This window comes from Arachis ipaensis, chromosome B7 (assembly GCF_059453495.1).
Source record: "Arachis ipaensis isolate K30076 ecotype BB chromosome B7, ASM5945349v1, whole genome shotgun sequence".
Lineage (NCBI taxonomy): Eukaryota > Viridiplantae > Streptophyta > Magnoliopsida > Fabales > Fabaceae > Arachis > Arachis ipaensis.
Genome location: NC_142442.1, coordinates 21,735,470 through 21,738,170, shown reverse-complemented (window position 1 = coordinate 21,738,170; position 2,701 = coordinate 21,735,470). Strand labels below are relative to the sequence as shown.

The 2,701-nt window shown below is 30.9% G+C and overlaps 1 non-coding gene across 1 annotated transcript; it reads right to left on the bottom strand.

Moving 5' to 3' along the window:
- Window positions 1-2,001: 2,001 nt before the first annotated feature.
- On the bottom strand, window positions 2,002-2,109 carry LOC148550558 (small nucleolar RNA R71). Its single transcript, XR_015892546.1, has one exon. It is a non-coding gene; the product is annotated as a small nucleolar RNA R71 (small nucleolar RNA).
- Window positions 2,110-2,701: the final 592 nt, after the last annotated feature.

Below are 2,701 nucleotides of genomic sequence, written 5' to 3'. Positions count from 1 at the left end.
ATTTTATTTTAATTTTAAGCTTTTTATTTCCTATTTTTGAAAAATACAAAAAAATTATTTTCCTCTTTTTCATTTTTCCCAATTAGTTTTCGAAAAATAAAAAAAATTTATAAAATCATAAAATCAAAAATATTTTTGTGTTTCTTGTTTGAGTCTAGAGTCAAGTTTTAAGTTTGGTGTCAATTGCATCTTTTTAATTTTCTAAAAAAATTATTTTCGAAAATTTCATGCATTGCATTCTTCATGATCTTCAAGTTGTTCTTGGCCAGTCTTCTTGTTTGATCTTCATATTTTCTTGTTTTGTGTCTTTTCTTGTTTTTCATATGCATTCTTGAAACATTAATGTCTAAAGAATAAAAATTTTTAAGTTTGGTGTCTTGCATGTTTTCTTTTTGTGAAAATTTTTCAAAAATAAGTTCTTGGTGTTCATCTTGACATTCAAAGTGTTCTTGGTGTTCATCTTGACATTCATAGTGTTCTTGCATGCATCACATGTTTTGATCCAAAATTTTCATGCATTGAGTCTTTTTGATGTTTTTCTCTTTCATCATTAAAAATTCAAAAAAATCAAAAAAATATCTTTTCCTTATTCTATCATAAAATTTCAAAAATTTAGGTTGACTTTTTCAAAAATGTTTCAAAATTAGTTGTTTCTTATGAGTCAAATCAAATTTTCATTTTAAAAACTCTATCTTTTTCAAAAAAATCAAATCTTTTTCATTTTTCTTTCATAATTTTCGAAAATTTCAAATTGATTTTCAAAAAAAAAATCTTTTTCTTATTTCTATTTCATATTTTCGAATTTAATACTAACAATTAATATGATTGATTCAAAAAATATTAAGTTGTTACTTGCCTATTAAGAAATGTTCAATCTTTAAATTTTAAAATCATATCTTTTAGTTTCTTGTTAGTCAAGTAATCAACTTTAATTTTCAAAATCAAATCTTTTTAAATTTCTTTTTCAAATCTTTTTCAAAATAAATTTCAATCACATCTTTTTCAAAATCTTTTCTAAACTTCTTATCTTTTCAAATTTGATTTTCAAATCTTTTTCAATTAACCACTTAACTTTTTGATTAATTCTTATCTTTTTCAAAACTACCTAACTAATTCTCTCTCTCTAATTTTCGAAAATCCCTTCCCTCTTTTTCAAAATTCCCTTTTTTTAACTAATTGTTTTAATTTTTAATTTAATTTTATTTTAATTTTAATTTTCGAAATTTAACTTTAAATTTTATTTTTTATTTAATTAATTTTCGAAATTCCCTCTCTCTCATCTCCTTCTATTTATTTATTCATCTACTAACACTTCTCTTCCACCCAAAATTCGAACCCCATCTTCCTCTCCGTGTTTGAATTTTACCTCTTCTCCTTCTTACATTCTTCTCTTCCTATACTTGCATAAGGAATCTCTATACTGTGACATAGAGGATTCCATATTTTCTTTTCTGTTTTCTTCTTTTTCATATGAGCAGGAACAAGGATAAGAACATTCTTGTTGAGGCTGATCCTAAACCTGAAAGAACTTTGAAGAGGAAGCTAAGGGAAGCTAAAGCACAACTCTCTGGAGAAAATCTAACTGAAAATTTCGAAAAAGAAGGAGACATGGCCGAAAATAATAACAATGCAAGGAAGATGCTTGGTGACTTTACTGCACCTAATTCCAATTTACATGGAAGAAGCATCTCAATCCCTGCCATTGGAGCAAACAATTTTGAGCTGAAACCTCAATTAGTTTCTCTGATGCAATAAAACTGCAAGTTTCATAGACTTCCATCTGAAGATCCTTTTCAGTTCTTAACTGAGTTCTTGCAGATCTGTGATACTGTTAAGACCAATGGGGTTGATCCCGAGGTCTACAGGCTTATGCTTTTCCCATTTGCTGTAAGAGACAGAGCTAGAATATGGTTGGACTCTCAACCTAAAGATAGCCTGAACTCTTGGGATAAGCTGGTCACGGCTTTCTTAGCCAAGTTCTTTCCTCCTCAAAAGCTTAGTAAGCTTAGAGTGGATGTTCAAACCTTCAAACAGAAAGAAGGTGAATCCCTCTATGAAGCTTGGGAGAGATACAAGGAACTGACCAAAAAGTGTCCTTCTGACATGCTTTCAGAATGGACCATCCTGGATATATTCTATGATGGTCTGTCTGAGCTATCAAAGATGTCACTAGACCATTCTGCATGTGGATCCATTCACCTAAAGAAAATGCCTGCAGAAGCTCAAGAACTCATTGACATGGTTGCAAATAACCAGTTCATGTACACTTCTTAAAGGAATCCTGTGAATAATGGGACGCCTATGAGGAAGGGAGTTCTTGAAATTGATACTCTGAATGCCATATTGGCTCAGAATAAAATATCGACTCAGCAAGTCAATATGATCTCTCAGAGTCTGAATGGATTGAAGGAATCATCCAACAGTACTAAAGAGGCATCTTCTGAAGAAGAAGCTTATGATCCTGAGAACCCTGCAATAGCATAGGTGAATTACATGGGTGAATCCTATGGAAACACCTATAATCCCTCATGGAGGAATCATCCAAATTTCTCATGGAAGGATCAACAAAAGCCTTAACAAGGCTTTAATAATGGTGGAAGAAACAGGTTTAGCAATAGCAAGCCTTTTCCATCATCCACTCAGCAACAAACAGAGAATTCTGAGCAGAATCCATCTAGCTTAGCAAATATAGTCTCTGATC